The sequence below is a fragment of the Neoarius graeffei genome, chromosome 3 (assembly GCF_027579695.1).
Source record: "Neoarius graeffei isolate fNeoGra1 chromosome 3, fNeoGra1.pri, whole genome shotgun sequence".
NCBI lineage: Eukaryota > Metazoa > Chordata > Actinopteri > Siluriformes > Ariidae > Neoarius > Neoarius graeffei.
The window spans coordinates 5,690,668-5,715,697 of NC_083571.1; positions in this window are offsets into that span (position 1 = coordinate 5,690,668).

Here is a 25,030-nt window from a genome sequence, read left to right on the forward strand (position 1 = left end):
CATGAAAAAAACCCTTGATCCATCAGAAAAAAAATCACAAATTTATAAGACAAAAGCCACATATTTATGAGGAAAAACTCACAAATATTTGACAAGAAAATATCACAAATTTATGAGGAAAAAGTCACTAATTTACATGAAAAAGTCACAAATTTACAATAAAGAACTCACAAATTTATGTGGAAAATAGTCACAAATTTATGAGAAAAAATATCAAAAATTTACATGATAAAAATCTGAGAAAACACACAAATTTATATGGTAAAAATCACAGATTCATGAGAAAACTTCACAAAATATTTAACAAGAAAATATCACACATTTCTGAGAAAAAAGTGACAAATTTCTGAGAAAAAAAACTCCAATTTATGAGAAAAAAATCACAGATTTATAAGAAAAATTCACAAATATTTGACAAAAAAATCACAAATTTATGAGAAACAAAACTTTGAAAATAGTGTCGTCATCCCCCCAAGGAAGCACATCGACTACAAAGACTTCACTTGTTATAACTCTCAGCTCAGCCATTCCAAAGTAACAGACATTTGCACAGATGAGAAAAATCCATGCACTGAAAGTAACAGGAAACTGCTTTCGCACAATCATTACACAATACTAAACAGCTAAAACAAAAATGATACAGTTAAACAAACCTGTGCGGGTTGTACATTCATCTCCTGTTATATCCAGGAAGTACGACAATCAATCACACACTTCCCAGCTGCAGTGCATTCTGAGAAATGGAGTCGAAAATCTCTTAGCACTTTATTCATTTATATCGTGCGATCGAGGACAAAAGACTGTGTTTCCTATAAACTCTCAGCTCAGCCGTGGCATCTATGGGGTGGCAAAGTTCTCATCTCATCTCATTATCTCTAGCCGCTTTATCCTTCTACAGGGTCGCAGGCAAGCTGGAGCCTATCCCAGCTGACTACGGGCGAAAGGCGGGGTACACCCTGGACAAGTCGCCAGGTCATCACAGGGCTGACACATAGACACAGACGGTGGCAAAGTTGAACCACAAAATAAAAATACAGGAAGTTCTGAGCCTCTGGTGGTTTTCAGTGCAGTATAACTCCAAAATGGAGGTCAACCTTGGTGTGCCATCTCGGCTGCTTGGGAAATATCAACAGATGATACATTAACAGTTGCTTTAGTAGCAAATCTGTTTATGCTAAAACAAGGTCACTTGTTCTATTATCCCCATCACATTGCTCCTGAGGGTTTGGATGGCACGTGGCGTGGAGTATTAATAGATATCTGATGGTTTTCTTGTCACCAAAATGCACCCCCGTGGCTGGATATGGAGCCTGAGGCTTTTACAGCTCTGTCCCTGCCACCCTGTGATCTTACACAAATAAACTGCTGAGGCTATAAAAGCTGGCTAGCTGTTGAGTCACTGCCTGTAAATCCAGCCTCGGCTATTAAGTATCCATGTGCTGCTGAGGTCGACGCAAATGACAGATTTTATATGGAGATAATGGCAGCTTCTGTCTGGGATTTTAAACTATCACTTAGCCACACCGAGCGTGGCTCTGATGCCGAGCAAGCAGGAGGTCTCATTCATGATCTAAATATCATTTCATCAAGAGATATTTTCCTGGTGCTTGCATGAGTGGTGTCATCAAAATGTCTTCCGATATCACAAGCTGTCTTCATGAATCGTGGAAAAATTTTATTGATGATGCAGATTTAATACATTTTACACAAACGTTTTTACTCACTTACCATTCCTGAACCATATTATTCCAGTAGTTTATCCACAACACACACAACTCATCTCCTTTTTCCACCAATCTTCTTTACAGATGGTAAAACACTGGGAATCTCGACTCTACTGAACTCACTGACTCAAATGATTCAAGTGAGACAAATGAATCTCAGTCATGACTGAAAGAGTCACTGACTTCAGTAATCATTTGCTCAGTGTGAGAAGACTCAATCTTAGTCATGACCAAAAGATTCACTGAGTAAAGTACTGAGTCACTGAAGATAAAATAACTGACTCTAAGCTGTGATCAAAAGATTCACTGTGTCAAAAAACAAGAGGAGTGAATCTTGATCATGACTGAAAGAGTCATTGACTTCAATAATTATTTGCTCAATCTGAGAAGACTGAATCTTATTCATAACCAAAAGATTCACTGAATCAAGTACTGATTCACTGAAGATAAGATGACTGAATCTAAGTTGTGACCAAAAGATTCACTGTGTCAACAAACAACAAGAGAAGTGAATCTTGGTCATGACTGAAAGATTCATTGACTTAAATAATCATTTGCTCGATGTGATAAGACTCAATCTTAGTCATGACCAAAAGATTCACTGAGTAAAGTACTGAGTCACTGAAGGTAAGATGACTGAATCTAAGTTGTGATCAAAAGATTCACTGTGTCAAAAAACAACAAGAGGAGTGAATCTTGGTCATGACTGAAAGAGTCATTGACTTAAATAATCATTTGCTCGATGTGATAAGACTCAATCTTAGTCATGACCAAAAGATTCACCGAGTCAAGTACTGATTCACTGAAGATAAGATGACTGAATCTACGTTGTGACCAAAAGATTCACTATGTCAACAAACAATAAGAGAAGTGATTCTCAGTCATGACTGAAAGATTCATTTATTAATCAAACACTGATCTACTAAACAAGAGAACAGCTAGTGTTATGACTAAAATTATTCACTGACTCAAATATTGATCCAGTGATTGAGAGGAAGAGTGAATCTCAATCATGACTGAAAGATTCATTTGGTCAAATACTGATTCACTGAACACAATATGAGTGAATCTCTGTTCTGACTGAAAAGTTCACTTAATTTGTTGAATGACAAACAAATTAATCTATATTATGACATCTTGGATTCACTGATTCACTGAATGAGAATCAGTCAGAGTCAAACACTGATTCACTAAATGAGAGATGACTCTAGGACATGGATATAAAGATTCACTGACTCACTCTTAGGAATGAATCTCTGTCAGAACTGAAAGATTAAGTGAATCAAGCAATGATTTGTGAATGAAAGAGAAGTGAATGTCAGTCAGAAGTAAAAGGAGTCATCGACTCAGACAACTAGAGAAAAGCAAACCTCAGTCATGATTGAAAGATATATTTATTAGTCAAACCTTCTGAAAAAAAGAAGTGAATCTCAGTCATGACTGAAAGAATTTATTAATCTGAACCCGGATTCACTGAAAGAGGGCAGCGTGAATCTCATTCATGACCAAATGATTCACTCACCCAAAACCTGATTCACTGAACACAACATGAGTGAATCTCAGCCATGACCAAAACACTAATCTGTTGAATGAGAGAGAAATGACCTAAAAGATTCATTGACTCAAATACTGATTTGCTGAATAGTAAAGGAATGAATCTTGATTGTAACAGAAAGATTCACTGATTCAAATCCTGAACCAATGAGGAAATGGGGATGAATCATGGTGCTGAGTAAAAGATTCACTGATTCAAACACTGATTTACTCAGTGAGAAATGAGAGAATCTGCATGACCAAAAGATTCACTGATTCGAATCCTGAACCGCTGAGCAAATCAGGAGAAATCTCAGTCCTGACCTAAAGATTCACCGAGTCAAACACTGATTGACTCCATGAGAGTTGAGAGAATCTTGGTTGTCACTGAAAGATTCACAGAGTCCAAAACTGATCTGCTGAAAAACAGATGAATGAATCTCTCATGTGACGGAAAGAATCACTGATTCAAACCCAGATTTCATGTAGGATCTGTGTTTGAGTCAGTGATTCATTCAGTCATGTGAGAGATTCATTTCTGTCTTGTTTATTATCATGAAATGGATCTGTAGGAATATTTTAGTGCTTTGACTTTCATGTTTTTGTTTTGCGATTTGTAGTAGCGAAACCTGACAGCAGAAATAAAAGAAATGATTCAGTGTTTGGTAGTGAACGATACTGATTCAATCACCATAGTGGATGAATCATTTAATGAATAAAACATGTCTCATCTCATCTCATTAGCCGCTCTATCCTGTTCTACAGGGTCGCAGGCAAGCTGGAGCCTATCCCAGCTGACTACGGGCGAAAGGCGGGGTACACCCTGGACAAGTCGCCAGGTCATCACAGGGCTGACACATAGACACAGACAACCATTCACACTCACATTCACACCTACGCTCAATTTAGAGTCACCAGTTAACCTAACCTGCATGTCTTTGGACTGTGAGGGAAACCGGAGCACCCGGAGGAAACCCACGCGGACACGGGGAGAACATGCAAACTCCACACAGAAAGGCCCTCGCCGGCCACGGGGCTCGAACCCAGGACCTTCTTGCTGTGAGGCGACAGCGCTAACCACTACACCACCGTGCTGCCCAAATGAAACATGTCTTGTGCTTATAATGAAAAAAGACAAGCAAGTGTAGTTATAGCAGGAGAACCAGATGCTGTTTGTCTGAAAACAATCAGACCAAGTAAATCTTCGACGAAGTAAAGCTTCGAATCACATTATACAGTAATAAAATGCTAACATGGTTCTGCTGCTCTGATCGCTGGATAGTCAATTAAATAAACCAATAACTTTAGGCTATTCATAATTTAAATAGAAAATCAATACAGAAATTACTTGCGGGCCGAAAATCGTTTGTTTCTGATAAAAGAAAACACAAGGATTAATTGGAACAGAAATCTGCTCGCGGCTCAGGGAGATAACGCGAAAGCAACTGTGATATGAGGCTAATTGACTGTGGCTGAGTTTGTAGAAAAAGAGTCGTGCTCATTGGAGGAAATGTTTACCAAATTCATTTCTGAAATTAATCTCTGTATAATTCCAGAAGTTATTTCAAAAATACCTTTGCGATGTTTTGGGCGCTTTGAGGGAGAAATTATGTGAGAGAGAGAGAGATCTTTCATAGCCTGGTTAATTAGCTTGAAGTTATGCATGAAAGTAAGATAGCGATAAGGAAAGAAACAAACAAAGGGCAATTATGAGTCTCAGTAAGCCTCAGACTACACCAACAATATAATAAAAGTTGATCTTTTTACTCCTTTGTAGATCACTCAGGCATTAAACGTGTCACTACTTCTTATTCGTGTCTTGTTGTCGTGTTTACAACAAAGAAACACCTGAAAGACGTCCAGAACATTTCACTGACAACAGAACCACCTCTGAGTTGACTGGCTCAAGCGACGATCACTGCACCTTGATTTTCATACAAAAGTGAGTGATTAACAGCTACGTTGTATTGTATATTTACCACTTTATAACATTCCCATTCCTTCTCACAACACTTCACCCTCATCCTACCATGCTATTTTACACCTTAATCTTACCATGTGGGGTCCGTTTGGACCCCAATACTTTTCTTTAAAATTAAAGCTTATAAAGACAAAATCACCAGATAAGTTTTGTTCAGAACATCTTGTATTAATAACAGCAATACACTAAAGGGCCCAAGGCATAAAGAACACACTTAACCTTCATCCTACCAGCCAATTTTACATACACAAACTACCAGGCGGGGTCCGTATGGACCCCAGGAGGGAATACCTTGAAATCAATGCAGTAAGAACCAATTCAATGCAGCAAACAGACATAACTTTATTGAAGAACAAAATCCACTATGGCTGAATATCAATGATGTATTATAAATGCAATAATATTGCAATAACTAGCATACATGTAGCAAAATATAGCGCCACAAAAAAAAAAAAATTGGCATTATATACATGATTTTTGCAGCTCATGCAGCTGTAAAACATTCTGGATTACAACTTAGGTCTTTTCTTACAGAATTTAAAACAAAAAAGTAATTGTAAAATAATTTAGGGCTTTTGTTTTGCAGCCTGTGCTTATTGCAGCAGTGGGGTCCACACGGACCCCAAGAAGGAATGCCTTGGTAGTTTCATTATGGAACATAAAAGAAATAAAAGAAGTTAACTTTCAGTGTGCTATTCAATTATAAAATGAAAGACAGATAAACTTTACTCTGGGGTCCGGTTGGACCCCAGTAACAAATTAATTATACCTTCACAATGCAAAAAGCTGATCTTCCGGTGCTTTAGTGTTTTAATTAAGACATAAATTCCGACAAATTCATAAAACGGTGAGGCAGTATGTCACATATTTTTAAAATGGCAAACAAACATATAGGTGCGGGGTCCAGATGGACCCCACTTGGTAGGATGAAGGTTAAAAGATGTTTGGGGACTGAAGACACCAAGTGATGAAGTGTTTCAGGTGTTATTGTGTCCCGTTCTTCCTGCAAACAGGTCTTAAGGTTTGTCTGTTTCTAAACTCACCACACATTCTCTATTGGGGACAGAGGGGACACACCCTCTTCTTCCACAGCCATGCCTTTGTAATCTGAGCAGAATGTGGTTTTGCGTCGTCTTGTTGAAATCTCCCTGGAAAAGATGTCGTCTTGAAGGCAGCAGATGTTGCTCCAAAATCTCACTGTACTTTTCTGCATTAATGCTTCATCACAAAAGTCTGAGTTACCTTTACTAAGGGCACTGACGCAACCCCATACCATGACACGCTGGCTATGACTTGTTCCTGGTAACAGTCTGGATGATTCTTTTCTTTTTCTTCCAAAAAAAGACCTGGAATACTGATTCATCTGACCACAATACATGTTTCCACTGTGTGATGGTCCATCCTAGACACCTCCGAGCCCAGAGAAGTTGATGGTGCTTTGGGACACAGTTAACATAAGGGTTCCTTTTTGCACAATAAAGTTAACTGGGGGCGGCACGGTGGTGTAATGGTTAGCGCTGTCGCCTCACAGCAAGAAGGTCCGGGTTCGAGCCCCGTGGCCAGCGAGGGCCTTTCTGTGCATGTTGTCCGCGTGGGTTTCCTCCGGGTGCTCCGGTTTCCCCCACAGTCCAAAGACATGCAGGTAAGGTTAACTGGTGACTCTAAATTGACTGTAGGTGTGAGTGTGAGTGTGAATGGTTGTCTGTGTCTATGTGTCAGCCCTGTGATGACCTGGCGACTTGTCCAGGGTGTACCCCGCCTTTCGCCCGTAGTCAGCTGGGATAGGCTCCAGCTTGCCTGCGACCCTGTAGAACAGGATAAAGCAGCTAGAGATAATGAGATGAGATGTTAGCTGGTGTTTGTGGGTGTAACTCTGCATTGTAGCTTGACAAAGGTTTGCCAAAGTAATCCCGAACCCATGTGGTTCTATCAACTGTAGATGACTGACAGTTCTTGATGCAGTGAGTGATCAGAGATCATGGGGGTTCAGATTAGGCTTGAGCCCTTTGCCCTTTACAGACTGAAATTCCTCCAGATTCCTTGAATCTCATCTCATCTCTCATTATCTCTAGCCGCTTTATCCTTCTACAGGGTCGCAGGCAAGCTGGAGCCTATCCCAGCTGACTACGGGCGAAAGGCGGGGTACACCCTGGACAAGTCGCCAGGTCATCACAGGGCTGACACATAGACACAGACAACCATTCACACTCACATTCACACCTACGCTCAATTCAGAGTCACCAGTTAACCTAACCTGCATGTCTTTGGACTGTGGGGGAAACCGGAGCACCCGGAGGAAACCCACGCGGACACGGGGAGAACATGCAAACTCCGCACAGAAAGGCCCTCGCCGGACGCGGGGCTCAAACCCAGGACCTTCTTGCTGTGAGGCGACAGCGCTAACCACTACACCACCGTGCCGCCCATTCCTTGAATCGTTTAATGATATTATATACTGGAGAGGGTGAAATATCCAAATCCCGTCCTATTTTTCTTTGAGGAACATTGTTTTTCAACATTTTAAGAATGTTCTCACTCATTTGTTGACAAACTGGAGATCCTCGACCCATCTTTGCTCCTCAAAGACTAGGCCTTTCCTGGATACTGATTTTGTCCGAAATAATGATTACAATCACCTGCTTCAAATCACATTATTATTTAAAAGTTTTACCTCATTACTAGCCCTAAATTGCCCTCATCCCAACTTTTTTTGGCATGTGTTGCAGGAGTGAAACACAGGAATGGATGTATATTAACAAATGAAATGAAGTTGACCATTAAAAAAACAAACAAACATGAAATATACCGGGTTCATTCTGTCTGCAATGAAACACAAGTCAAAGTACATTTAGAAATCACTTTGGGGTTGTAATATTTAACCCTTAATTGCACATCAATTTCTGTTTGATAAGCGACTGACCAACTGACAAAGAACAGTTAGTTACAAACAGAATTATTTTGTCGCTTAAGTAAGGAATAAAACACTCGGTATCATTCTGTTCTAGGAAAATAATCAATGATGTTGTGGTGAGATGAAGTGGAGTTACTGTTAGCATCTGAAGTTGATTATTGCTCAATAAAAGCACATTCCGAAGTGTTTAATTCCTCTCATTCCACAGCAAGTTGCAAACGATCAAAAATTATTTGCTAAAAAAAAGATACATCAAAATTTCTAGTAATTTAACGTTACAGTTAATTTTGTATGTCATGTTAGCGCTGGAAATGTTGCAGAACTAAACTACGCATCAGTCCCGGGGCATCACATCACATGACCAGGTCACATGACTCACCTGACTGATCACTCACACCTGTTTCCTGTTTCACCTAATTAATACTGTATCACTATTTAAGTTCTGACTTCTCTGTGTTTCTTCATCAAGCATCTCCTGTTGCGGTTTGGTACGTTTCATTCCGAGGTTAGCCATTCCTCACGATTCATGTGTTGCTTTTATTTGTCCTCCTGTAATTGCATCCACCCACGGCAGCCATGACTTAGTAACAGGAAGGAAAGAGATCATTTTTGTTCTTGCCACAACTCAGTAACATAAGGCATCGTGACTCCAGTGCATCACCATAATTCATTCCAAGATGAAAATAAAAAGAAATCAGTTCACTCAATCCTGTGTGTATCTCCTTCTTGAGGACACAGCACAATAATCATAACTTATTCAACACCTTATTGATTTATGGATATGAGTTATTTTTATTGAGAAGGGATTTCACCAGAGCCCTGAATGACCTGGCGACTTGTCCAGGGTGTACCCCGCCTTTCGCCCATAGTCAGCTGGGATAGGCTCCAGCTTGCCTGCGACCCTGTAGAAGGATAAAGCGGCTAGAGATAATGAGAATGAGAGAATGAGTTATTTTTATTGAGAAGGGATTTCACCAGAGCCCTGAATGACCTGGCAACTTGTCCAGGGTGTACCCCGCCTCTCTCCTATAGTCAGCTGGGGTAGGCTCCAGCTTGCCTGTGACCCTGCACAGGATAAGCGGTTACGGATAATGGATGGATGGATTTCACTAGCGGGACTCTGCTAATATTCTACTTTTATTCTGAATGTGACAACATTCGGAATTTATATGGGTTGTGTAAACAGCATTTTCCTTTTGGATCTTCAGAAATTGGTCTCATTCCAAATTTAGCATTTTCTGATTAACATGTAGTGGCGGCACGGTGGTGTAGTGGTTAGCGCTGTCACCTCACAGCAAAGAAGTTCTGGGTTTGAGCCCAGTAGCCAACGAGGGCCTTTCTGTGCGGAGTTTGCATGTTCTCCCCGTGTCCGCGTGGGTTTCCTCCGGGTGCTCCGGTTTCCCTCACAGTCCAAAGACATGCAGGTTAGGTTAACTGGTGACTCTAAATTGACCGTAGGTGTGAATGTGAGTGTGAATGGTTGTCTGTGTCTATGTGTCAGCCCTGTGATGACCTGGCGACTTGTCCAGGGTGTACCCCGCCTTTCGCCCGTAGTCAGCTGGGATAGGCTCCAGCTTGCCTGCGACCCTGTAGAAGGATAAAGCGGCTAGAGATAATGAGATGAGATGTAGTGGCGGCACGGTGGTGTAGTGGTTAGCGCTGTCACCTCACAGCAAAGAAGTTCTGGGTTTGAGCCCAGTAGCCAACGAGGGCCTTTCTGTGTGGAGTTTGCATGTTCTCCCCGTGTCCGCGTGGGTTTCCTCCGGGTGCTCCGGTTTCCCCCACAGTCCAAAGACATGCAGGTTAGGTTAACTGGTGGCTCTAAATTGACCGTAGGTGTGAATGTGAGTGTGAATGATCGTTTGTCTCTATGTGTCAGCCCTGTGATGATCTGGTGACTTGTCCAGGGTGTACCCCGCCTCTCACCCATAGTCAGCTGGGATAGGCTCCAGCTTGCCCATGACCCTGCACAGGATAAGTGGTTATGAAATGGATGGATGATTAAGATGTTTGGGATATGCAGATATTATTCAGGATTTAGGAGCATTTTCTGGACATGTATACAGTGCATTCGGAATATCCGTCTTGACTGGGGCTTTGACAGAAGTTTGCGAAATACGGCCTCTTACCTCTGTGCATCGTATCGAAACCAACCAGACACCAGTTTGCAAGGCTGGAGAAGAGATGCAGCTGCATGTAAATGGGAATATTAGTGGAATATTCATTTTCATGAGCTATTTAAACAGTGTAGTAGGAATGTTGTCATTTTTGGAATAAGGACAAAAACGGGAATATTTTTTAAACTTAAAAACAGAGCAGGTTTACCAGAGGAACATCCTGCCAGACTCTTTTGGGTGATGGACTTTGTGGTGTGTTGTGTTGTAGTACTTGAGATTGGTCTTGGTCTCAAGACCACCTTTTGAAGGTCTCGTCTCGGAATTGACCACATTTTTACTTGGTCTTGTCTCAGTCTTGGACATAGAGAACTCTAGATTTTATTTGAAGATCAATCAAGACCACAACTGTGGGGATTTCACTAAATTGCCTGTACATTATCTGATTTATTTGTTACATCGTTACTGTGATTGGATGTCAAACTTCCTGCTTGAAATCCAAGCAATAATATTTGCTAATCATTAAAATAATCATTGCTAATATAATATTTTCTTCCTGTTAACAGCCGTCACCCCTCACCCCCCACCCCCTTTCACACACACTAGTCCAGTCCTGGTCTTGACTCAGTCTCATCCTGCCATGGTCTTGGTCTTGACTTGAGCTCAACCCCTCAACTCAAAGTCTTGGTCTTGTCCTGGTCTCAATACACCCTGGTCTTAGTCATGACTTGGTCTTGGTTTAGGTTGTCTTGACTGCAATACTAGTGGTGTGTGCGAGCATGATGAAAAAGCTATTTGTGCACTCCAGCTGGACATCTAAGTTTCTCTCATCTGTATCCCAGACCTCATATACATTGATACTGCTGGAGTCTTGCCTTTCTGCTTTTGTTAGGACTAGGACTGTTTTGGCCTCTAGAGGCCGCTGTTATTTCCTTTTCATGTCGTGTTTATTTTGGCCTCTAGAGGCCGCCACTGTTCCTGTGTTTTGTGTTTGTGTTAATTGCCTAATTATCTTCACCTGTGTCCTTAATTAGTTTGTCTATTTATACCCCTGAGTTCAGTCCTCTTGTCACGGAGTCTTTGTGCTGTTATGTTTATCTCCAGTTTCCTTTGTACTGTGTTTTTTGATCTTCTTAGCTTTTGTATTTTTGCACTTTGCTTTTCTTTTGGATTATACTCTTTGGTTTTTTTTTGTCTTTTGTTTTGCCCTGTATATAGTGTATATAGTTTAAATAAACCTTTTGATTCTTTTTCTACTTCCGCCTCACGCCTCTGCATTTGAGTCATCCCCCTGGTGGCCTAGTGGGGGTTTGCTGGATTATCACACCAACGAACCAGGTTCGAATCCCAGCAAAACCCTAACAGAAAGACTCCGTCATGACCGACTCAGCAGAGGCTGCTTCAACTGTCTACCCGGCCAACCTTCAGGGAATTATGGCAGCTTTGACACGCTTCGGAGCAACCATGGACGCTCATGGACGTACGCTCACCAGCCAACGTGAGGCCCTCGCTCGCCACGAGGAACTGCTTCAGCAAATTGGGAAAACCCTGGCACAGCTGACATCTCTGCCTGCATCTCCTGCTCCTGATCCAGTTCCTGCTCCTGATCCAGCTCCCACTCCTGCTCCAGTGCCTCCTGCAATGCTGCCTTCTTCACCTCGCGAACCCAGCCTTCCTGCACCACAGAGGTATGACGGCAAGCACAGTGAGTGCCGAGAGTTCCTCACCCAGTGTCAACTCACCTTTGAGCTTCAGCCTACCACCTACACTACGGATCGCCGCAAGATTGCCTTTGTGATCACCTTATTAGCTGGTAAGGCGCGAGCCTGGGCTACTGCTATCTGGCAAAGACAGGGACCTGAGTGCTTTGATTTCCAGCTGTTTTCTGAAGAGATGCTTCGGGTCTTCGATCAGGCAGACATCAGTACCGACGCAGCCCGAAAGCTCATGTCCATCCGGCAAGGAGGAAGCGTCGCAGATTACGCCATCTCGTTCCGAACACTCGCAGCAGTAAGTGGATGGAACGAGACTGCCCTGGTGTCAGCCTTCCACCATGGTCTGTCTGACCCCATCAAGGACGGTCTGGCCTCTATTGGATGCCCAAGTGACCTCGAAACCCTCATCTCACATGCTATTCGTCTGGACAACAGGATGAGAGAATGCCACCAAGCCTTGAGCCCCTCCAGCCTCCCTACCTCTACCTGGAGACCGTCTACCTCCTTCAGTGACTGTCCAGAACCCATGCAAGTGGGTCGTACTCGCCTCTCCGCATCTGAGAGGGAGCGCAGAAGGAGGGACAAGTGCTGCATCTACTGTGGCAAGCCTGGTCACTTCCGAGCATCATGTCCCGAACTCTTGGGAAAAGGACCGCCCCGTCCAGCCGAGGGAGGGTTGTGACGGGGCCTACCCTCTCTCCCGGACTCCCTGGCCAAGGAATCTACATCCCGGTCTCCATCTCCTGGGGTGAGTCTGTCCACTCTTGTCAAGCTTTGATAGACTCAGGGGCGGCTGGGAACTTTATGGATATTCACTTCGCCCAAAGCATCAATATTCCGACTGCACCTCTTGAAGTCCCACTGTCTGTGTCTGCCCTCGATGGCCAAGCGTTAGGTGATGGAAGAGTCACCCAAGTTACTTCTCCAGTTTTCCTCCAGTCTCAAGGTCACAAGGAAGAAATATCCCTGCACCTGATTCCTTCACCTGAGTTCCCAGTTATTCTAGGCCTTCCTTGGCTTACTCGCCACAACCCTCGCATAGACTGGGTAACAAGCCAGGTTGTGGAATGGGGCCCTGCATGCCATGCCTCTTGTCTGCTCTCTAGCTCTCCTGTGTCTCCTGCCGAGCCCCCTGATCTCACCGAGTTATCTCAAGTTCCCACAGAGTACTGGGATCTCAAGGAGGTATTCAGCAAGAGCAGGGCCGCCGTTCTTCCTCCGCACCGGGCCTACGACTGTGCCATCGACTTGCTCCCTGGGACTACCCCTCCTCGTGGCAGACTGTTTTCACTCTCTCAGCCAGAACACAAGGCCATGGAGGAATACCTCAAAGATGCCCTGGTCTCTGGGTTTATTCGACCCTCCACTTCACCTGCTGGAGCCGGCTTCTTCTTTGTCGGCAAGAAGGATGGGGGGCTCCGACCATGTATTGATTACAGGGGCCTGAATAAGATCACTGTGCGCAACCGATATCCCCTTCCGCTGATGTCCACAGCTTTCGACCTGCTCCAAGGCGCCACCGTCTTCACCAAGTTGGACCTACGGAACGCATACCACCTCATCCGTATCCGACAGGGAGACGAGTGGAAGACTGCCTTTAACACCCCGTCTGGGCACTACGAATACCAGGTGATGCCCTTCGGACTCACCAACGCACCAGCTGTTTTTCAGGCCCTAATCAACGACGTCTTAAGGGACATGATTAACCTATACGTTTTTGTCTACCTCGACGACATCCTTATCTTTTCCAAGACCGTGCAGGAGCACCGCCACCATGTCCGCCAGGTTCTCCAGAGGCTGCTACAGAACAATCTGTTCGCCAAGGCCCAGAAATGCGAATTTCATGTTCCCGAGGTCTCCTTTCTGGGATTTATTGTACGGACAGGCCAACTCCAAATGGACCCTGCCAAGACCCTGGCCGTCCGGGATTGGCCTACTCCCAAGTCCGTTAAGGAGGTTCAGCGGTTCTTAGGATTCGCTAACTTCTACCGCAAGTTCATCAGGAACTTCAGTTCTGTGGCAGCACCCATGTCTGACCTCACCAAAGGGACAGGTGGATCTTATGGCTGGTCTCCTCAGGCAGAAAAGGCGTTCAAAGACCTCAAGGACCGCTTCTGCATGGCACCCATTCTGGTTCTCCCGGACACCTCCCAACCATTCATCGTGGAGGTGGACGCCTCGGACAGTGGTGTCGGCGCGGTGCTCTCTCAACGTTCGGAAGGAAAGCTGCACCCCTGCGCTTACTTCTCCCACCGCCTGAGTCCTGCTGAGTCCCGGTACGATGTGGGGGATCGAGAACTGCTAGCGGTCAAACTGGCCCTTGAGGAGTGGAGGCACTGGCTGGAGGGAGCACAACATCCATTCCTGGTTTGGACTGACCACAAGAACCTGGAGTACCTCCAGCAAGCCAAGAGACTGAACCCTCGACAGGCTAGGTGGGCCCTGTTTTTCAGTCGGTTTGACTTCACCCTCTCATACCGCCCCGGCTCCAAGAACACCAAACCTGACGCACTGTCCAGACTGTTCTCTGCCACTAACAGGGAGAATGAAGTCGGGCCTATTATCCCTGTGTCCCGGATTGTGGCCCCTGTCCGCTGGGGTATTGAGGAGGCTGTCCGACGAGCCCAACGCCAGGACCCCGGTCCTGGGACGGGGCCACCAGGCCTCTTGTACGTCCCACATCAAGCCCGGGCCAAGGTTCTCCAGTGGGGTCACTCTTCCCCTCTCACCGCCCACCCGGGAGCTCGGAGGACCCTGGACTTCCTGAAAAGACGCTTCTGGTGGCCTAACATGGAGCAGGAAGTAAGGTCATTTGTCCTGTCCTGTGAGGTTTGCACCAGAACCAAGAACCCACGACAGCGTCCCCAGGGTCTCCTGCATCCTCTGACCATTCCCCGGCGTCCCTGGTCCCACGTGGCAGTCGACTTTATCACGGGTCTCCCTGAGTCACAAGGTAACACGGTCATTTTGGTCTTAGTTGACAGATTCTCCAAGGCCTGCCGCTTCATACCACTGTGCAAACTCCCCTCTGCTCTTGAAACTGCGAAACTTTTGTTTAATCATGTCTTCCGAGTCTTTGGTCTTCCACAGGACATCGTCTCAGACCGAGGGCCCCAGTTCTCCTCCCGAGTGTGGCACGGGTTCTGCAAGGTCATCGGAGCCACTGCCAGCCTCTCCTCTGGGTTTCACCCACAGTCCAATGGTCAGACGGAGAGGCTCAACCAGGACCTGGAAACCACCCTGCGAGGCCTGGCTATGGATAACCCGACATCGTGGAGCACCTGGCTGCCATGGGCGGAGTACGCCCACAACACCCTGCAGTCATCGGCCACCAAGCTGTCACCATTCCAGTGCCAATTCGGGTTCCAGCCACCTCTGTTCCCGGACCAGGAGGAGGACGCGGGGGTGCCCTCGGTCAACCAATATGTGAGACGGTGTCGCAAGACCTGGAGCAAGGTCAGGAAGACCCTCATACAGACCTCCAGAACCAACCAGACTCAGGCCAACCGCCATAGAAGACCTGCACACGCTTTCCGCCCTGGGCAGCGTGTTTGGCTGTCCACTAAGGACCTTCCACTGCGGGTGGAGAACCGCAAGCTTGCTCCTCGCTACATTGGCCCCTTCAAGGTGGTGCGCAGGGTGAACCCTGTCTCCTACCGGCTCCAGTTGCCCCGGACTCTGAGGATCAACCCCACTTTCCATGTTTCCCTGTTACGGCCCGTACTGACGTCTACGTATGCCCCTGCCCCTAGGAACCCCCCACCCCCCCGCATCTTCCAGGGGCAGACTGTGTTCACTGTGAATCGCCTGCTTGACTCCCGCCGGGTCCGCGGCGGGTTGCAATATCTGGTGGACTGGGAGGGCTATGGTCCTGAGGAGCGCTGCTGGGTTCCTGCTCGGGATGTCCTTGATAAAGAACTATGTCGGGACTTCCATTCGGCCCATCCGGATCGCCCTGGGAACGTCAGGAGACGCTCCTGGGGGGGGGGTCCTGTTAGGACTAGGACTGTTTTGGCCTCTAGAGGCCGCTGTTATTTCCTTTTCATGTCGTGTTTATTTTGGCCTCTAGAGGCCGCCACTGTTCCTGTGTTTTGTGTTTGTGTTAATTGCCTAATTATCTTCACCTGTGTCCTTAATTAGTTTGTCTATTTATACCCCTGAGTTCAGTCCTCTTGTCACGGAGTCTTTGTGCTGTTATGTTTATCTCCAGTTTCCTTTGTACTGTGTTTTTTGATCTTCTTAGCTTTTGTATTTTTGCACTTTGCTTTTCTTTTGGATTATACTCTTTGGTTTTTTTTTGTCTTTTGTTTTGCCCTGTATATAGTGTATATAGTTTAAATAAACCTTTTGATTCTTTTTCTACTTCCGCCTCACGCCTCTGCATTTGAGTCATCCCCCTGGTGGCCTAGTGGGGGTTTGCTGGATTATCACACCAACGAACCAGGTTCGAATCCCAGCAAAACCCTAACAGCTTTGAGAGAGCAGATGTGTTTCCCCTCACAGCACTCTGTGAAATGAATTCATTGGCACACATTTCATATGTATGAAAAACTGAAACAGTTTAACCTTAAAATGTTTTCAGAAAAAAAGGCAGAGAAAAAGATCTCTCACTAGTTGGAACTCATATAGTGAAATAAGTCATCGTTGGCTGTCCATCGCTAGCGATGATGACTGCTTCATTAGGATGTGCAGAAATGCAGATGGGCTGCGAGGCCCACATCAAAGCAACAGAGCCACCCACAGCAGGGGCACGAATGGCCTGGCTGAGCTGTCACAGACCGTCCGGTCTCATGAGCCCTTGCATACTAGTCTCCTCTCCTAACGAAGCACCTTGCACAGTAAGGTAAGACAAATGATGTTGTGCCCCTATCGTGTTGTCTCTCTTGACCAAGTAAATAATAGAGTTCCATGTCATGATTTTATAGAAATCCAGCCACTGAGGTGCACAAGCCTGTGCATTCTTACTGCCGGTCCCAATCCTGGATAAATGGGGAGGGTTGCATCAGGAAGAGCATCCGGCATAAAACTTATGCCAAATCAACTATGCAGACGATGAAGAATGCTGGAGATGGAATTGCCAGAAAAGAGGAAAACCAAAGATTAGATTTATGGATGTGGTGAAGGAGGACATGAGGATGGTTGTTGGGACAGAAGAAGATACAGAAGAAGAAGAAGTGTCCTGAGGAAAGCTATGGTGACACTATGGTCTAAACCAGGGGTTTTCAAAGTGTGGGAGAGTCAGCCCCCCCCTCGGAGAGCAAATAAACAGTGCCCCCCCCTTTACAATTTTTGTTGTTGCTATACTTAATGTTCCATTCGTATTTAAAAAAAAATGGCTGTTGTACACATTTTTCTTTTTTTCTTTTTCACATTTTAAACATCTGTGCTTTTTAAAACATCTTGTTTTACACATTTTAAACATCTCATAGCATCGTTAGCTAGCACCTCTTGGCAGACAACACACTGTGGCAGTGGAGCATCTTCAGATCCAGTCCATGAAAATCCAAACTTTAAATAATCGTGGTCATACTTCCTTCTTTTTTCAGTCCCCCCAGGATTCCGCGGGCCTTTTTTGTGATTGTTGCGGGCTAAAATGTCTGATGTTGTGGGGGGTTTCCAAAAAATTGCGATGAAAGTTGCGGTGTTTTTTAGGTTTTTGTTGGGATTACATTGCGGGAGGAAGTGAAAGTTGCGAGAAATTGTTGCGATTTTCTCTTTTTGCGATTAAAATTGAGTGATATGTTAAATATTAAGTTATTACTGAAAAACTATTGATTAAAAAAACAAAGACACTGAGAAATGGTCCTATAAACAACTTTACCAATATAAAAGATTACCAGGACTACAAAAATGCAGAAAAATAGGCTTTACTTATCCAAATGCTCCTGTTGGTTCAAAAGTTAAAGTGCAGAGAACCTCACAGCACAACATGAAGTTACCTTAAAATATAATATAAATGCCTCAGCTTTCATGTAAGAAAAAAAAACTATTAATACTAGTACTGTGTGCAGGCAGTCTCTCCTGAAGACTAAATTAAACAATAATTATAAACTAATAAAATAAATGGCTCAGGCTTCATAGAAGAAAAAAAAAACAATTTGAACAGAATCTCACAGTATGATGCTGAAGCTGCCTAAACAATGGAAAATAAAATACCATTTTGGCAAAAATGTTGGCATCCATTAATTTCTTGTATTAAGTAAAAAATAATGTAAAGTGCACACAGTCCTTCACTGTAAACATAACACACTTTCAGTAACAGAATTTAAACCTATATAAATACTGACTCGCACATGCAGTGTTGCCAGATACTGCTGACGTTTTCCAGCCCAAAATATGTTCAAAACCCGCCAAAATGCACTTGAAACCGCCCAATCTGGCAACACTGCGCGCATGCTGCTTCTCTTGAACGTATACACAGAAGTAAGGCGGAAGGTAGTTTGTTGACATCACCTCAAGACGACGCCAACGATTGGTCAAATTTGCGGGAAAGTTGCGGTGATTGGATATAATTGCAACACCGCCCTGAATTCGCGGGGATTAGTTGAATTTGTGTTGAAGTTGCAAATCGCAACATCCTGGAGGGTCTGTTTTTTTGCTTGGTCTAGACTCTGTCTCCTCACTCACTGTAGCTTTAGGTACTAAAAATTGATCCATTTTGTCTCTGGTAAAGGCTAGCTGAAGTTCGCTAAATGTCCGCAATAGTAACTTATTCTGGTTTATTTTTCCTCATGTTGCGCCCCCCCTGAAGAACTCTGACACCCCCCAGGGGAGGCGTGCCCCACACTTTGAAAAGCCCTGGTCTAAAGGTTAGAGAAACACCTTTGGGACTAAAAGGTTGCCAGTTTGATTCCCTGGACCAGCAGGAATGGCTGAAATACCCTTGAGCAAGGCACCTAACCCCCAACTGCTCCCCAGGCTGCCCACTGCTGTAAGTATATCAGGGTCCTGTTGTACGTTGCTCCAGATAAAAATGGCTGCCTGTAATGTAATGTGACTTTATAGTAGAGTGATGTGATGAAGCAGGGTTACTCTTACCACCCTGGAGTTGATTCATTTACAGTCCTGAAAGCTGCTTAAACCCTGGAACATGCAGCAGGTGAAAGACCAGTTTCTCCATCAGGATCCTGAATAAACTGTAATCCAGTCACTCTTTGACTCATGCCTCCACTTCCTCCTACACACTGGTCAACTTGTCCCCGCTCATGGACAGTCTCTTTGCATGTTCCAGTCACTTTTGATAGAATGTTTCAGCTACTACTCTATTTATTGCACACTTGTTCACATCCTATGACTGTCAGGATCTGTACTTTACTTACATACTAACTAGGACTTACATACCAGTTCCCTAATACAATATATTCTTCATATTTTGTATATATGTTGTACTTGTAAACAATCTCTTTCCCCCAATTTCCCTTCTCACAACAAACATTTTGATCACATTCACTAAATATTGTGCTAAGGAAAATGAATATTCCACTAATATTCACATTTACGTGCAGCCGTGCGTACTCTGATTGGACAGCCAAATTTGCATATTACAGGAAGGATTTCTGGGATAGCACTGAGTCAAGCCTACCGTCACTGTGTAACCTGTCTCTCTGATTAAAGTTGTAGACTAACGCAAGCAGTAAATCACTTCACTCATGGTTTTCTTGCTAGCTGGGTGTGAACTGCGAGTCATTAGAGTGCTCAAAAGCTTTCCTGTTAGAGTGATCAATGGCAAGTTTAAGATGCCATTCCTCACTCAATCTGGCAATCTGACTCTCTCTGCAAATTTAAGCATCTTAAAATGTTTTTATTAATGCCAAATAAAATACCCAGCACAAAGTATATATGATAGACATATATTAATAATTTATAAATTTTATTTCAAACACATTTTTAGTTAGCGGGATTGCAGCTTATCACCGCCTGCGCCGCATATGTGCACTTCCGGTCCCGCCCGCGCCCGCAATGAGCTTTCAAAATTTGTCCCACGCCGCACTGCTTTGCGGCGGGTCCCGCGAGTCCCACGGGACTCCCGCAGGAGTGCAGGGCTCTATTGGTAATGTTTTGTTTTGACCATTCAGTGGTTTTGTGATTAAAGCTGGGTTTTCTGCTCTTGCGATAGCTCTTACACAGCTCTCTTTTTTGAGAACGGTAACATTTCCATTTCTCATGTCATGTCATGTGAAAAATATGTTTCCATATCAATTTTGCAAAATATTGCTTTAAAAAATTGGCTGCAAAACCACCTCATGCCAGTGTAAAACCCTTTTTTTTTTTGCGATATTTGAGATTTTTTTTTTTTTGGAAATTCACATTGCCACGACTCATTTTTGGTTCGGAATTTCAAATTGTGTGTTAAGTGCGTTAACAGAAACACGGCTTGTGTCATTTACTTGTGGGGGGGGGCTGCCATGCCGTAGCCATAGTACCCACAATTCCCTGCTTCACTTTATGGCCCATCTTCTCCCCTTCCACTGTTACAGCATTAAACACAACAATCCCTGTACTCGATGCCATGTTCTATCTCCGCCCATTCTTCTGACTCCCTGTAATGGTATTGGATACAGAGATGATACCGGATACCAAATACAGTGACGTCACGACTGTTCTTAAAACCCACAGCGAAATCGAAATTCTTTCTCTTTGGCAGTGGATTCCACGCCTGAAAGAGACGTTGTTGCATCGGTGCTACAGAAGAACAAAGGACAAAGAATGAGCTATTGATACTGGACCTTTAGCCAAAGTTCAATGTATTTGACCTTCACATAGTTGTAATAATAACTGAACTGGTTAGTTACTGCAGCCCACGCAGTATTTTAAAGAGAAAAGGCGACTGGATCCCTTTTCCCTTTCGCAACATCGACAAACTACAAACAAGATTCCTTCCAGATCATCGGATGACCGACAGGACACCGGCAATCTTCAGCTGACGAGCTGTAAAAGCAAAAGGAACAGAACTGTTTTTTCCCTGGACCTGCGCTCCGTGCTGTCTTCAGATAACAGACGGCGCACTTTCAGTCGCCAAGCAAGAGCGATCTCAGGTAAGGCTGGCATCTGGGCAATTGTTAGTCTTAGCTGTGGCTAGTTAATGCGAAGAGTGTTGTTTATTTGAATTCATTCATGGTTTAAATGTACGCATTTTGATTCACATGAAAGTCGGTCTTAGACCGCGTGTTGTTTGATTTGCTTTGTTTACGATCTGTATTTAGTGAGATCGTGCATGCATTCTCTCACTCTCTCTCTTTTTAACTCCCTCCATCGCACTACACCCCTCAACATTGGGATTTCAGGAGTAGCTAAGGATTGAGTAGAAGTTTGGATTTAAGGCCTAGCACAAAGGCTTGCACACTACATTCACATACCACACCTATCTCGCCTGCGCACACACACAGCCTCGTTCCCTCACTCCCCTCCTCTTTGTCATGCCCCTGCACACAATCTCTCTCCCTAGCTCCTCCTCCTCTCGTTAGTGTGCAGCTGCGCACATGCACGCACATGCCTACACTCACACACACTCACACAGACACACATAAACACGTGATTTCCCTCTCACATTTTAACATTCACTCGCCCCTACACTGAACACTTGCATATAGCCCATTACTTTCGACCACCATTAGTGCCTTAGTTATCATCATATTCACTGCTGACTTCTTACTCTGTTTACTGCTGGTTATTATTCTACTTACTACTGACTATTGATTTATACACTACTGATTACTTATATACATTGTATCACCATTTATATTGAATTATTCCTTGGCTGCTATTGTTGCTATATCTGATCAGTATTAGTTTGCTAATTCATGTCAGCTGTTTCAATAAATGGTACCTTTGGAGTAAACTGTGTCCTGTCTATTGCTACAACATTCACTGAATGCCAACCTCTGCCAAACAAGTATTCTAATTACTTTCGTCCATTGGGTTGTTATATGAATGTTATAGATCTAGAGTAAATGTATTACATTAGAGCTACAATACTTACTAAAACTATAGCAGCATCACTACTAAGTTATTCCATTGAATTTAATAGTTTAGCTATAAACTATTAGACACTTGAATTAATGATTAATGAATTTATGAGACTGATCCTTTTTTACATGAGACTGATTCGATAAGCCTATTGCACCTACATACTTTTATAGCAGTCTGCAGGATGTAGGTGTTTAATAGGTTGGGAAGAAAAGCCTTAGATGTGGCTGTGTTCAAGGTGGAATTAAGTGGCTCACACAGTAGGAATTCAAGGCCTTCTACTGTAGCTTGTATAATATGTGACATACACGATCTGGCATTGAAACTGCAACGAACTGCAGCTAACTCGCTTTGACAGAGTCATGCCTCGTAGACAGTCCATTTAGCATTGCCCTCACCCTCCTCCAAAGCCACTGGGAATCTGCACAATGGTTCCTCCTCCACCTGCTTTGCCGTTGGGGACTTGGAAGGGCTTCTGTTTGTCGTAACCCTGACGAGGGTGGCTAAAGGGTGGCTTTAGCCAAAGGTGCCACCTCAGAATCTGGTAGGCAGGGTTGTCCATTTCCCCATAGTATGTAAGCTTTGGCTCCAGCCTGTCCTACCCCAGTGTGTCTGCAGTCTATAGAGCTTCTAAAGCTTATTAATTCAACACAAATAAACTAAAATGCTAATCCGTGTGAAAATGAGTTGCTTGATTGACGTGTTTCTGTATGTGCTTGGCTTTGTGCTAGCTTTGTTAACAGATTAGCCAAGAAAGCTAACTGTACTACTGTAGCTACAGACACTCGCCAGAGATTTCCAAATGTCTATGCACACATTTAATCAGAGATGGTATATAGCGGGATAAAATGAACGCATGGTGATAAGTTTTTCTTCCAGTTTTTGCTTATGGAACAATTCATGCAGCTGGGAACTAAAATAAGTATGGTAAAGCTGTAACTTTGAGGTGTCAGTCACAGGAAAGTTTTCAGGACAGAAGAGTTTGTGCTTTTTCTCTGTAATATGACAAGGTGAATTGTTTTAAGAAAGAAAGGGAATGAGAGAGAGAGAAAAGTGAGTCTGGTGAAGGAACTGCTGTCTGTACCTGCTCTAAAGTAAGTGAGAACATGAATTAAATTGGTTCATAACATTACATATAACTATAAACGGGATGAAAAGTATGACGTGTCATTCTTTCATACACATAATAATTGCAACTGTTTTGGGATTAGAAGAATAAAACACTCTAGGATATGTTAGTAAAGTTAAACAAGATCGTCAATGATGGCGTAGCTCACTCCGGCTCCGTCTAGTCCAGAAGGAACGATCTAAAGTGGGCCACCTTGTGGAATAAATGTTGCAAGCTACATACCATAGACTACAGTATATACAAGCTATATATAGAAGCGATATCCACCCTAGGAATACCGACCTATTTGCCAGAAAAAAATCCAAAATGGCGAGGAATTGACCTTTTTGTTGAACTGCTCATTAAGGCTTAATTACTCCATATCTTCATTATTAATTTAAATTATGCAAATTCGGGTAGAAGCTATATGCACCCCAGGCAGACCTACCTTCCTGCCAAAAAGAATAAAAATCGGTGAAGAATTTAGAGAGACGAAGAGATTTTCGTGAAATGCGGATGATGCCGGATGGACACCGGACGAAGGACGATGGACAGCACATGATGGCATAAGCTCATCACCTGTCAGCCAGATGAGCTAATAATCCTTTTTGGGATGCTAACAGTGACTCTGCTTAATCATACCAACCACCATGCTGTTGATTATTTTTCTATAACAGCATGACATAAGGTTATGTTTTCACCTCCATTTTTTTGTTTGTTTGTCTTTTCCCAATGTAACTCAAAAAGTTGTGAATGGATTTGGATAGAATTTGGTGGACAGCTTTAGCATTATCTGAGGTCTCAGTGATTCAATTTACAACCCCGATTCCCAAAAAGTTGGGACAAAGTACAAATTGTAAATAAAAACGGAATGCAATGATGTGGAAGTTTCAAAATTCGATATTTTATTCAGAATAGAACATAGATGACATATCAAATGTTTAAACTGAGAAAATGTATCAATTAAAGAGAAAAATTAGGTGATTTTAAATTTCATGACAACAACACATCTCAAAAAAGTTGGGACAAGGCCATGTTTCCCACTGTGAGACATCCCCTTTTCTCTTTACAACAGTCTGTAAACGTCTGGGGACTGAGGAGACAAGTTGCTCAAGTTTAGGGATAGGAATGTTAACCCATTCTTGTCTAATGTAGGATTCTAGTTGCTCAACTGTCTTAGGTCTTTTTTGTCGTATCTTCCGTTTTACGATGCGCCAAATGTTTTCTATGGGTGAAAGATCTGGACTGCAGGCTGGCCAGTTCAGTACCCGGACCCTTCTTCTACGCAGCCATGATGCTGTAATTGATGCAGTATGTGGTTTGGCATTGTCATGTTGGAAAATGCAAGGTCTTCCCTGAAAGAGACGTCGTCTGGATGGGAGCATATGTTTCTCTAGAACCTGGATATACCTTTCAGCATTGATGGTGTCTTTCCAGATGTGTAAGCTGCCCATGCCACACGCACTAATGCAACCCCATACCATCAGAGATACAGGCTTCTGAACTGAGCGCTGATAACAACTTGGGTCGTCCTTCTCCTCTTTAGTCCGAATGACACGGCGTCCCTGATTTCCATAAAGAACTTCAAATTTTGATTCGTCTGACCACAGAACAGTTTTCCACTTTGCCACAGTCCATTTTAAATGAGCCTTGGCCCAGAGAAGACGTCTGCGCTTCTGGATCATGTTTAGATACGGCTTCTTCTTTGAACTATAGAGTTTTAGCTGGCGACAGCGGATGGCAAGGTGAATTGTGTTCACAGATAATGTTCTCTGGAAATATTCCTGAGCCCATTTTGTGATTTCCAATACAGAAGCATGCCTGTATGTGATGCAGTGCCGTCTAAGGGCCCGACGATCACGGGCACCCAGTATGGTTTTCCGGCCTTGACCCTTACGCACAGAGATTCTTCCAGATTCTCTGAATCTTTTGATGATATGATGCACTGTAGATGATGATATGTTCAAACTCTTTGCAA